We start from the raw sequence: 12,996 nt of genomic DNA on the forward strand, positions 1-12,996 counted from the left end.
TAGGAACACTGAAATAGTAAGGGAACGCCCTGCTCCTCCTGCCTGATAATACAGCAAGAGGAAAAGGTCCAGCCACCACCGGCTGATGGTGCAAAGCTCTGGAAATGGCTGAGGGACAGGACACAGAATGCCATCTTCAGAATGATGTGTGTCTCACTACCTAGAATAATTGCACATGTATGTATATAGGCACACATATTTATGGAGAGGGAGTAGGGAAGAGATGATGAGGCAAGAGAGGGAGGGAGGAAGAGAGAGAGACAGAGAGAGAGAGACAGAGAGGCACACACAGAGAGAGACAGAGACAGAGAGACAGAGACAGAGAGAAGGAGAGGGAGGGGGGGGAGACACACAGACAGAGAGAGAGGGAGGGAAGGAGGGAGAGAGACACACAGAGAGAGACAAACAGACAGAGACAGAGACAGACAGAGAGACAGAGAGAGAGAGAGAAGGAGAGGGAGAGAGAGGGGGGGAGACACACAGACAGAGAGAGAGGGAGGGAAGGAGGGAGAGAGACAGACAGACAGAGACAGAGACAGACAGAGAGACAGAGAAAGAGAAGGAGAGGGAGAGAGAGATAGGGAGAGACACAGACAGAGAGAGAGAGGAAGGGAGGGAGAGGCAGAGATACAGAGAGAGACAGAGAGGGAGAGGGGATGGAAGGGAGGGAGAGAGAGACAGAGAGAGAGAGAGAGAGACAGACAGACAGACAGACAGACAGACAGACAGACAGACAGAGAGGGAAGGAGGGAGAGGAAGGGAGAGACAGACAGACAGAGACAGAGAGACAGAGATAGAGACAGACAGAGAGAGGGAGGGAGAGAGAGATTGAGAGAGAGAGAGAGAGAGAGAGAGAGAGAGAGAGAGAAGGAGAGGGAGAGAGAGGGGGGGAGACACACAGACAGAGAGAGAGGGAGGGAAGGAGGGAGAGAGACAGACAGACAGAGACAGAGACAGACAGAGAGACAGAGAAAGAGAAGGAGAGGGAGAGAGAGATGGGGAGAGACACAGACAGAGAGAGAGAGGAAGGGAGGGAGAGGCAGAGATACAGAGAGAGACAGAGAGGGAGAGGGGATGGAAGGGAGGGAGAGAGAGACACAGAGAGAGAGAGAGAGAGAGAGACAGACAGACAGACAGACAGACAGACAGACAGACAGACAGACAGACAGAGAGGGAAGGAGGGAGAGGAAGGGAGAGACAGACAGACAGAGACAGAGAGACAGAGATAGAGACAGACAGAGAGAGGGAGGGAGAGAGAGATTGAGAGAGAGAGAGAGAGAGAGAGAGAGAGAGAGAGAGAGAGAGAGAGAGAGAGAGAAGGAAGGAAGGAGGGAGAGGGAGAGAGAGAAAAATTTTGGGTAAATATAATCATAGCATTTATTAATAATAATAATAGACTTTATACAGCGCTGTCAGGCACTGAACTAAGTACTTTATCACATTTGAACTTCACAATCTCCCTGGGAATTAGGTACTATATAATTATCCCCATTTTACAGTGGAGGAAACAGGATTAAATGACTTACTCAAGGTAACACAGCTATTAAGTATCTGAGGCTGGATTGGAAATTATGTCTAACTCTCATAGCAGTTTCCCCATCTGTAAAATGGGCATAATAAATAACACGTACGTCCTGAGGATCAAATGAAATTATGTCTGTATACAAATACACCCAGTTATTAGCCTTTATCTTCTGTCTCTGTATGCATTCTAAGAAGAGAGGCAAGGACTAGGCACCTGGGCTCAAGTGACATTGTTAGGAGCAGATTTGAACTGAGGCCGTCCTCTCTAGACATGGCTCACTAGCTGATCCAGAAATAGCATTTGTAAAGCACCTGGCACAGGATAGGCGCTTAATAAGTGCTTAGTTCTTTCTCTTCCCATTATCAAATATTAGCTGCTGCTCAGTTTGATTATGTTAACCAAAAACACTCCACAGCAGAGACTCTTGGGAATTGGGAACATTCATTATGTACTCATATTAATGTGGGGACAGCGGTCCTGGATTCAAATCCTACTTTGAGCAAAGTCCTTCACTTCTCTGGGCTGAATCCTTTATTTTTGACATGTCAGGGTTGGCCCGGATGACTTCCAAGGTGCTTGAAATCAATGATCTTGGGACTTGCCCCTGACCTGTTGGTCACAACTGAGGCTCCACAGCCAGTCCAGTCCACTGTAGTCAGAATGTGTCTTCCTCAGGCGCCCAACTGTAAACTGGCTTTGTCTAAAGCTCAGGATGGGCTCCTTCCCCTCCACCAGCTGCTCTGTCCCGTCCCAGGGGAGGAATTTCCCTCCCTCCCCTCTGAGATCCTGGGCAGCCAGTGCAGCCTAGCTCAGGGGCAGGGGAATCTGAAGGCTCCTCTTGCTGTGGGCTGTCCGCAGGTCATGGTTCTGTTGATGGACGGGGAGTGATAACATCTCCATGGATCTCAGACCAGCTCCTGGCAAGTTACTGAAAAGAATGGATATCTTCAAGCTCAAAGTGCAAAGGTGGGGCAGGAAGGGAAGGGAAGGGAAGGGAAGGGAACATGCATTTATTAATCACCTACTGTGTTCTAGGCACTATACTAAGAACTTAAAAAAACAAAAGCCTTTACCTTCTGTCCTGGGAAGAACTCTAAGACAGAAGAGCAAGGGCTAAGCAAACAGGATGAAGTGACTTTCCCAGGATCCCACAACTAGGAAGTATCTGAGGTCAGATTTGAACTCTGGTCCTCCTGACTCCAAGGTGAGATCACTATCCACCATGCTACCTAGCTGCCTCAAGTATATTAAGTAGAAAACTATTATCTTATATCATCCCCACAACAACTTTGCAAAGTAATTGCTATTATCCTCATTTTTCCATCAGAGAAACGGAAGCAGAAGTTAAGGGACTTTCCCAGGGTCACCCAGCTAGTCAATGTCTATAACTAGATTTGAACTTAGTTCTTCCTCATTCCAGACTCCACGGACTCACCAGCCAAGTGTTGGTGCATCTAGACTCAGATTTAGATTATTGATCATCATTACTGGCAAAGAACAGTGGACTCGGGTTTGAATTGTGCTTATATGACTTTGAAGAAGTTGCTCAATGTTTCCAGACTTCCTCATCTATAAAATAATAGATTTAGGGTGGGCTCATAGACTTAGAACTAGCAGGGACCTTAGAGGTTATTGAATTCAATTCTCTCATTTTAAAAAGGAAGAAATCAAGATCAAACGATGCTAAGTGTGATTGTGATCCCCATTTTTACTGAAACAGAAGTTAAGTGACCCAGCAGGTGAGTTGGGTGACAGAGCAGAGGGTTTGGAATCAAGAAGACTCCTCTTCCTGAGTTCAAGTCTGGTCTTAGACACTTGCTAGCTGTGTGACCCTGGATAAGTCACTTAACCATATTTGCCTCAGTTCCTCATCTGTAAAATAAGCTGAAGAAAGAAATGGCAAACCGATTCAGGATCTTTTTTAAAAAACCTTTACCTTCCATCTTAGAATCAATACTTAGTGCTGGTTCCAAGGCAGAAGAGTGGTGAGGGCTAGGCACTGGGGGTAGAGTGACTTGCCCAGGGTCACACAGCTAGGAAGTGTCTGAGGCCAGATTTGAACCAGAACCTCCTGTCTCTAGTCCTGGCTCTCAATCCACTGAACCACCCAGCTTTCCCCCACTCCATAATTTTTGCCAAGAAAACCCCAAATGGGGTCATAAAGAGTTGGATGATTGAAATGACTGAAAAACAACAACATGATTTAAGTGGGATTGTGATCCCCATTTTACAAATAAGGAAACTGGGGCAAACAGAAGTTAAGTGACTTCCTCAGGGTGATCCAGCCAATAGGTATTAGAATCAGGATTGGAACTCAGGTCCTTCCGATGCGGAGTCTGCTCCTCTTCCCACTTCTATCCGAGCTCGGTGTGATTGGATAAGGCGATGCTTTTAACTTAGTTCAAACAGAGCCCAAATCAACAGTCATTTCCCCTGTGTTGGAAACACTGCATGAGGTTCAAAGCATTATGCTAGAATGTTGTGGTAATTCCTTGGTGTTTACAGGGCTGCTGCCAACATGCATTACCCTGAACCGAACTTACCTTTCAAATAAAGAATGAATAATTTATATGGCAACTTCTTTTCCCCGAACTAGCCAAGAGCTTCTGATGATTTCTTTCTTGCTGGGAGTTCACCAAAGGGCAGGCGTTAATGCCCTCCCTTTTAGAGATGGGTGAACATAACCGTAGAGAAATTCAGTTTGGGTTCCAGGTGCTGTGCTAGGTGTTGGGGACACCCAAAGGCAAAAATGAAACTTCTGAGAGTTTCCATTCTGCTGGGGGACCCAACATGAGCAACATTGCAAATGGCGGCCACAATCACTGTTCTTTGGGAGTTTCCATTCTTCTGGGGGATCCAACATGAGCACAGGTAAATACCAAGTAACCTCAGCTACCCAAATGGGTGTGTGATCTATCCATTTGGATGTTCCCTCCCACATTGCAGATGGCGGCCCATCCTGGGTGACTCCCGTCTAAAATATGGAGATATACAGGGGACTTTCTTTGATTTCTCCCTACATTTGGAAGATACCATTGGAATTTGTCATTGTTGAGTTGTTTCAGTCATGTCCAACTCTTTGTGGCCCCATTTAGGGCAAGGATACTAGAATGGTTTGCCATTTTCTTCTCCAGCCCATTTTACAGATGAAGAAACTAAGGCAGAGTTAAGTGACTTGTTTAGGGTCACCCTGCTAGTAAGTGGCTGAGCCTGGATTTGAACTCAAGTCTTCCTAATTCCACACTCAGTGCTTTATTCATTGCGCCATCTAGCTGCCCCCACCATTGGGACAATACTACATACAGCTGAGATGATTATGGGGTTGGCTCTGTGCAGGTTGGTTTCTTGAACCCTTACAGATACCAATCAAACCCTTACTACTACTGGCTCATTTCTTTGTTAAGTCTTTGTCCCAGCTGAAAAGCATCCTGGGTATGAATAGGTTCAGAAATCGCCAAATCTCTGCAGAAATGCTCCGTTTAATTGGCCGAGCAAAGAGAGATCTCCTTTCCCTTTTGAGTTCATTTTGCCTCTCTTAATCTTGAACCACACACTTAGTGCCCTCCACTAAAATCATTATAAATGATGTTGTTATTTAATAGCAGCTTCAAGTAACATTGAAATGTAAATAAGCATTTCTAGGAGCAGGTTTCCACTTGCAGGTCATGGTGGCTATGCATGGAGAGCTGAATCTCTTTCTCCCCCTTTTCCCCTCCCCACAATCCTTCTCTTCCCATCTCTCGAGGCAAAATGGGCAAGGAACTGGTTGGATGAGTAAAGGAAAGCTCAGGTTCTTCTTGGGCGGTGCTCCAGGGATGAGGGGGGGAAGAGAGGAGAACAGGGGATATCTTTAGTCTGGACTCTAGGCTTCTTGCCAATCCTGGGGATTCTGATCAAATTTACTCTCATTTCTCCCCACCTTCAGACAGGCTCCGCCATCATAAGGGGTCCTTCCTCATCTTCTGTTGTGAGGAGAAGCACTGAGTCCCTCTGCTACCTGTTGGCTCAGCAGGTAAAAAAATTGGGGAGCTGGATGGAGAGATGTTTCCTGTTTTCATTATCTGGATCTCTCCCTTCTCTCCTCAGCTTCTGAGGTGGTTCCTCTCCAAAGGGATCCCAAACCTCTAGAAACTTAGGGGATGTTTCTATGCTGTGATCCAGACATCATCCAGCCCCGTCAGATCTCTATGGCAACATGCCTGGAGAGGCAAAATGGTAGTTAACAAAAGAAATACTGAATGATGTCAAGAGGGAAGAGACTGCCAATAACTGGACAAAGATGGAGATCAGGAGGGACTTCCCCTAACATTGCTCCGAAGGAAGCTGGGGAAAGGTTGGGTAAGGGAGAACACAAGGGAACCATTTGTGCCTGGGCAAAGCCATGACTAGCCCTGGAATAGAAGTCCACTCACTCATTGTCCTAGGGAGGCCTCTCTCCATTAGACTGATTAGAACTGTTGATTTAGCCCTTTTTTGGTGGCGGGGAGGGAAAAAAAAGAACCGTGCCATTTATGGGGCATAAATATCTCAGAAATGCTCAGACACAGAGTCACATGGATTTTCTTAGCACTTCTGCAAACAATCACTTGACAAAGTGATGGGGATGGAGGAGAGAAGGAAGAGAAATCCTGAAGGCTCCACAGAGCCTCATCCCAGCAGCAGCTGCCAACAGAGCCCGCTGTGTGTCATCTGATGCTCCACACATGGATGCCACTGTGACTTCTAGGAGCTTCTGACAGTCATAGAAACACGAGAGACTTTAGAGACCCGTTCTTAGGACTGAGGGAGATAAAAAAAGATTGGAGTCCTCCAGGAAAGGCTTTATGGAGGACGAAACTGACACCCTGATTGGTGAGTGGCTTGTCTGACATCAGCCCAGCTTGTTTATGGTAGGGGCAGCTAGGAGGTACAGGGGTTAGAATTCTGAGCCTGGAGTCAGAAAGACCTGAGTTCAAATTTGACCTCAAGACACTATGTGACCCTGGGTAAGTCACTTAACCCAGTTTGCCTTAGTTTCCTTATCTGTAAAATGAGCTGGGGGAAAAAAATTATAAACCACGGTAGTGGTGATGAACTTTAGAAAAAATGTTTTTTGACCATTATATTTAATTGTAATCAGTCTCTGTAATTCTGTGCATTTTATTTTATGCATTTAAAAACACTATGAGGGGCAGCTACGTGGCTCAGTGGATTAAAAGCCAGGCCCAGAGACGGGCGGTCCTGGGTTCAAATTTGACCTCAGACACTTTCTGTGTCTGTGTGACCCTGGGCAAGTCACTTGACCCCCATTGCCTAGCCCTTACCATTCTTCTGCCTTGGAACCAATATACAGTATTGATTCTAAGAAGGTGAGGGTTTAAAAAATATATATTATTAGAGTCATCAGACAAACTATGGAGAGAGTCCAGGACAAGAAAAGAAGAAAAGCTGGGAATCCTTGCAGACCATGCTGCTCCCCAAAGTGGTCTGGGAAAGCTTCCTGGAAGAAGTGTATTTGAACTGGGCCTTGAAGGATGAAGATTTACAAAAGGGAAGAGAGAAGAGGAGACCTTTCTCTCAGGATTTGGGGGTGGGAGGCAGTAGTGAGGGAGAAAGTAACCTGAGCAAAGACAAAGGAGAAGGCTGGGTCAAGGAAGCAGCAGGCAAGAGCATAGTGGAAAGAATGTTGGAATGGGCGTCAGGGGAGCAGGATTTGCACCCCACACCTGCCTCTTTATTAGCTGTGTGACCTTGGGCAAGTGATCTCCCTCCCCTGCGCTTCTGGGTTCTTCCTAATAAATGAGAAAGTTGAATGTCTCTGGTCTCTAACATTTAATGACTCTGATTCCTCCTGGAAAGTCGTGGGCAATAAGGGAGTGCCCAGCTGGCCCGAGCAGGGCCTCTTTGTACCCCTCCTGAGTGTCCTTAAGAAAGTGTTACATTCCAAGTCTTTGATACAGCGTGAAGCCCCCTGGCTCTGGGCACTGCCCTGCCCCTTTAACACCTCATTGACCAGGATTTATTGGCTCATGCTCAGTTCATGCACCTGGGCTATGTGTGTACACACACACACACACTCACACACACTCACACGCTCACATTCTCGCATACACTCACGTGCGCACACACTCACACATGTTCACACACACTCACTCTCATATACTCATATACACTTACATGAGTGCACACATGTTCACACACTCAATCACACATGCACACTCACACATGTTCATATTCACATGTATGCTCACACACTCACTCACATGCATGCTCTCACACACTCACACTCACACTCTCATATACTCACATGTTCACACACTCAATCACACACACTCATGTTCACACACTCACTCACACATGCATGCTCACACTCATATATGTTCATATTCACATGCATGCTCACATACATTCACACAATCTCTCACACATTCAACTCACACACATGCACGCTCACACATACTCACACTCTCATATACTCACATACACTCACGTTCACGTGTTCACATACTCATTCACATTCACACTCACACATGTTCATATTCACATGCATGCTCACATACTCACTCACACATTCAACTCACACTCACATGCATGCACTCATACACTCACACATGCACACTCACACTCTCATATACTCACATATTCACACACTCAATCACACTCACTCACACAGACACGCTCACACTCACACATTCATATTCACATGCATGCTCACATACATTAACACACACACTCTCACATTCAACTCACACACATGCACACACACTCACACTCTCATATACTCACATAATCACACTCACATGTTCACACACTTGTTCAGTCATATACTCATACATGTTCATGCTCACATGCATGCTCACACATGCACACACTTGCTCATATACACTCATAATCACTCTCATGCATTCAACTCACACTCACATGCATGCACTCACACACTCACACACATGCACACTCACACACTCACACTCTCATATACTCACATATTCACACACTCAATCACACTCACTCACAGGCACGCTCACACTCACACGTTCATATTCACATGCATGCTCACATACATTAACACACACTCTCACATTCAACTCACACACATGCACACTCACACTCACACTCTCATATACTCACATACTCACACTCACATGTTCACACACTTGTTCAAGTCATACACTCACACATGTTCATGCTCACATGCATGCTCACACATGCACACACTTGCTCATATACACTCATAATCACTCTCATGCATTCAACTCACACTCACATACATGCACTCACATACTCTCACACATGCATGCTTACACTCAGTATCACACACACACACACACACACACACACACACACACACACACACACACACACACACTGGATCTGTTTCCCCAGAGGAAGAAGCCATGTGTTAGAGGGTCCTTCCTGGGTACCACGTGGCGCCAGAGATGGCAGTGGATGGAGGGCAATGAGTTCCAGGGCCAAGCTCAGACGCTGCTGCCAACGCTGGAGTGGCAGTTGCTAACTGATGAAGGAATTTTTGGACCAAGCCTTCTGGACCCAGCAGAGGAGGGCCTGGCATTTGCCAACAAATAGAGGAATCCCTGGACTGAGTCTCTTGGATCCAGCAGGGAGTTTCTTGTCCTTGAAAGCTGGAAGCATCCACCTTCTTTTGTGTCTCCAGCTTAGCACAGTGTCTGGCACATAGTAGGTGCTTAATAAATTCTAGACTCATGCACTACTCACCAGAACATGCCCGTTCTCCAGGAGCTTACATCCTAAAGGGGCAGACAATGGACCAAGAACTGAGTGAGGCGAGATACACGCAGGATAAGTTGAAGGTCATCAGTGGTGGGAGGCGGAGGATCAAGAAGGCCTTTTGGCATTGCACAAGGTACAGTTTTAGCTGGGCCCTGAAGGAGTCTGGAAAATTGGGAGATGGCTAGGAAAAGAGACAGAACTCCAAGCCTGGGGAATGGCTAGTAAAAAAGCTCCGATTTGGGAGAGAGAGTGTCTGGTACAAAGAACAGCAAAGAGACTTCAGGTGACTAGACCACAGAGATTGTTGGGGGTGGGGAGGATAAGATATAAGAGGACTGGAAAGACAAGAAAAGAAGGGCCAGAACTAGAGAATGGGAGGTCCTGGGTTCAAATCTTGCCTCAGATACTTTCTAGCTATGTGACCCTGGGCAAGTCACTTAAGTCTGTCTATTCACCTCAGTTTCCTTCTCTGTAAAATGAGCTGGAGAAGGAAAAGACAAGTTACTTCAGTCTCTTTGCCAATAAAACTCCAAATGGGATCACCAAGAGTCAGGCAGGATTGAAAAATGACTGACTGAAGAGTAGGGGGTGACATGACCAGACCTGTACTTTGGGAAGATCAATTCAAATATTATTCACTTGCAAAAATGAATAGTATGGAACTATGTCTTGCTTGATTATACATGTATAAATAATCCAGACTAAAATGCTTGTCAGCTCTGAGAAGGAGGAGGGAAGAAGAAATGGAGGCAATATAAATCATATAACTTTGGAAAACTTTTGTGGAAATTTGTTATTAAAATAAAAATTTTTAAAAAGACTTGGAGAAGGTGGTTGCAGTGTCAAAGGAAGAAAGGAGATGTAAAGGAGAAATAATAGACTCAACAGGAAAGAAGAGGGAGCTCTCAGATTTACTATAATTTTTTCAATGAAATATGAAGCCAGTGTTCAAAGCTGAGAGGAGAGTAGAAGAGAAGCTGTGGGAGGTTTGAAGGGAGATAGATGAAAAGATTTAGAAAAGCTGCTGAGTGAATGGGATGGTGAATCAATAGAGTTGTACAAGAATTGCCTTGCAGCAGTGAGTGCCCAGTTGAGATTATGTACCATAAATTTGTAGGGATGTGGTCAGCACAGTTGCTTGATTTTTCTCCAGCTTTCTGCAGCAGCTTGTGAGTAGGAATGAAGGCAGCAGTGGGTGGGAGTGATTCAATGCTGGGATAAGATAAGAGGGAGAGGGACTGGTGAGGAGAATCATAGAGGTCTCTGGGGCAGGTGGAATTCACCAGATGGAAAGAGTTCCTGGATAACTTTACTCTATTCAGAGGTCTCAACTCTAGTCTAGAGGACCAAACAGCTCCCTGGGACTCACCAGAAGGGTTTGGCTGATTCTCTAGCAATGTCAAATTCTTCCCACTTTAGGGAGGAACCCCATGAAGGCTAATGCCATAAGTCTGTAGATCCATATACTTCTCTGAGTGAAGAGAATTGCCTTGTGTTTTCTTTGCCTGGCTAAGAAAAATAATAATAACCTAGCCTGTAGTTAAGCATTTTTTAGCCTAGGGGCTTTTAGAGGATCTTCTACAGGGGCCCCTGTTCAGTGCTGATTTTTTTTTTTAGGGTAAGACCTAATTTCTTGAAAAGCATGGTGAATAGAGCACAGAATCTGAAATCAAGAAGTCCTCAGTTCAAATTCTACCTCTCCTGATATTTAAAACCAGGTTCTTTCTCTCTAAATCCAGAGGGTGTTTTTTTCCCCTCTTTCTTCATTGCCCCACAGCTGCCTGGGCTAATTCCCATGACTATAGTAAGTAAACATTTATGTTCCATTCAAGCTTTAGTGTTTGGTTTGGGCTGAAGTGCTGTAAGGCAGGATACAAGCTGTGCATAAGTCATTCCCATCAGCCCCAGCCTCCCTTCCAACTCTGCCTTCCCAGTTCTTCAGCTTCCAGACCATTTTGCTCTTCACCCCACCCCCACCTTCCCAAAGGAGCAGAAACCAGTCCAAAGGATCTCTCTCCTGACCTGCAGAGATGACCCTCATTCTTCTGGAGACTTTGGAGGGGGAGGGAAGGGAGAACAAATCAGAAATGGGAGGGGGAGAGACAGAGAAGAGAGAGGAGAAGAAGAGAAAGAGGGAGAGGGAGAGACACAGAGAGAAGAGAAAGGCAGGGAGAGGGAGAAGGAGAGACAGAGAAAGAAAGAGAGAGACAGGGAAAGAGAGAGAGAATGAGAAAGAAAAAGGGAGAGAAAATCAGACTCAGAGAGAAGAGAAAGAGAAGAAAGACAGACAGAGGAAAAGAGAGAAAGAGAGACTTAGTGAAAGAGAGAAAGGGAAAGGGACAGAGAGAAACAAAGAGAAAAGAGAGACAGAAGGAGACAGAGAGGAAGAAGAAGAAGAAAAAAGAAGAAGAAGAAGAAGAAAAAAGAAGAAGAAGAAGAAGAAGAAGAAGAAGAAGAAGAAGAAGAAGAAGAAGAAGAAGAAGAAGAAGAAGAAGAAGAAGAAGAAGAAGAAGAGAGGAAGAGGGAAGGAGGGAGGGAGGATGGGAGGAAGTAAGGGAGGGAGGGAGGAAAAGAAAGAGTTCCAACCGGAGGGAGGAGGAGGAGGAGGAGGAGGAAGAGGCGAGGGGCCAGCCAGCAGCACTAGGCAGCCAAGGTCTGAGCTTGCCTCTGTAAGTCACTGATCCTGGCAGCCTGGAGGTTTGTTTTGGCTGAGGCCTGTCCTGGGAACCACAGTGAAGCTCACACTCTTGGAATTCTCTCCCTTTACGATTCACTCAACAACTTGGCTTGGAAGGACAGTTTAGGGGAAAGAAAAGAAAAAAGAAAAAAGGCCTCTGGGCACTGATGGCAAAGTGTGTGAAACTTCGAGGCCAGGATCCAGCCTCCCATTTTCTCTTGATCTTTTGCCTGGGGTAGGGGAAGGGGACCTGGGCAAAGGGCGAGGGGAGTCTCTCTCTCAGGAGGGTTCCATGATCTGAAAATAGAGCCCGGGTGGAAAGGTCTGTCTTTGGCTGCTGAGAGGGCCCTATAGCTAGGTGCTCTGTAAACAGGGCTAACATGGGGGTGGGATAGGCTGGGGGCACTGACAAGGCCCCCCTGAGAACTTGGCAACCAGCCACCTCCTCCTTTCCTGATAGACCTAGCATTGGAAGGGGATTTGTAAGTCATCTGGTCTGACCCCTCTGTGCCACAAGAGGGGAAACTGAGGCCCCCAAAGTGTAAGTGACTCAGGCCAGAAGAGGCAACATAAGGATCTTCATCTAGATCTTCTAAATCCAGGCTGTTTTATTGGGTCTCTGCAGGGAAAACAAGCCAGTGCTCTCTCATTCTGTCTCTTAGAAACCCTAAATCCCTACAGAACTCAGAGCTCAGGTCCTGGCCTTTCCTGGTCTCCTCAATGGTTAACACCTTCCCCTAACAAGCAAAGGAAGGGGAAGGGAACATTATTAGGTGCCTACTATGTACCAGGCCCTTTAAGTATTTATGATAAGATACAACACTCAAGCAGACTTTTATGAGGCTAGAGCTACTCTGGAGAAGCTGTGCTCTAAGGGCTTTGTGTATTATTGTATGGCTTTTTATGTGTGTGTCAGCTCCCTTCCCATTAGATTGGAATCTGTTTGAGGGCAAAGACTCCTCCTCTTCTCCTCTCCCCTCCTCTCTTTTCTCTTCACCTACTCTCTTTCCCTCTCCTCCCCTCAACTCTTTTCTCCTCTCCTCTCTTCCTCTCCCTTTTTCCCTCT

The 12,996-nt window shown here is 46.0% G+C and overlaps 1 long non-coding RNA gene across 2 annotated transcripts in view; it reads right to left on the bottom strand.

Annotated features, from left to right (window-relative positions):
• Window positions 1-1,466: 1,466 nt before the first annotated feature.
• The window catches only part of LOC130458209 (uncharacterized), a 29,838-nt gene continuing 18,308 nt past the window's right edge, over window positions 1,467-12,996 (bottom strand). For both annotated transcript variants that reach the window (XR_008917301.1, XR_008917302.1), the window contains exon 3: window positions 1,467-2,453. This is a non-coding gene — a long non-coding RNA (uncharacterized LOC130458209). The remainder of the gene's footprint in view (window positions 2,454-12,996) is intronic.

This window comes from Monodelphis domestica, chromosome 3, assembly GCF_027887165.1.
Source record: "Monodelphis domestica isolate mMonDom1 chromosome 3, mMonDom1.pri, whole genome shotgun sequence".
In the NCBI taxonomy this organism is placed as follows: Eukaryota; Metazoa; Chordata; class Mammalia; order Didelphimorphia; family Didelphidae; genus Monodelphis; species Monodelphis domestica.